Source organism: Morone saxatilis, unplaced genomic scaffold, assembly GCF_004916995.1.
Source record: "Morone saxatilis isolate NCDOM2014 unplaced genomic scaffold, NCSU_SB_2.0 Contig23, whole genome shotgun sequence".
NCBI classification, from domain to species: domain Eukaryota; kingdom Metazoa; phylum Chordata; class Actinopteri; family Moronidae; genus Morone; species Morone saxatilis.
The window spans coordinates 12,966,848-12,967,386 of NW_023339796.1; the positions used below are offsets into that span (position 1 = coordinate 12,966,848).

General features: G+C 31.5%; 1 protein-coding gene across 1 annotated transcript in view; it reads right to left on the minus strand.

Annotated features, from left to right (window-relative positions):
* The window catches only part of ppm1la (protein phosphatase, Mg2+/Mn2+ dependent, 1La), a 7,683-nt gene that overhangs the window by 3,159 nt on the left and 3,985 nt on the right, over window positions 1-539 (minus strand). The gene's annotated exons all lie outside the window — the stretch shown is intronic.

Consider the following 539-nt stretch of genomic DNA (forward strand, 5'->3'; position numbering starts at 1 on the left):
TTTCATTTTTGCTGAGAAAAAAAAACTCTGAGGTTTTCTTATTCATATAACTGTACTATATAAATGTAGTACACATATATATTTCATCAACATTTCGGACTGAATATCCTCAGGTTTAGAATAAATAAATAATATAAATATATGACTTATTATTTCTATAAATAGAATAAATAAGTTGTTTTTATGTTGCTGCCAGGTAATATAGTAAAATACAGCTCTAATTTAAAGGAGTTCTTTTTTTGTTTCATACAGCAGGTGCTCTGCGCTGAATTATTGAACAACCACCTCATCCTCAAGCCTACTTACCCTCCTCCTACTACTTCCCTTACTTATCTGCTTCTTCCCTCGTTTTCTCTGCCAAGATTTCCATTATGCTTATGCTGTCGAATCAAATCTAAAATGGAAATATTTTATATCATCTTAATGCCCTGGTTGATACTGAGTACATTATTTCATTTTCGCAGCTCCTATGGAAATTAAAGCATTAAAGCAGCTTACTGATGTACTGACGTACTAAAATAACTCATACCATACCATAC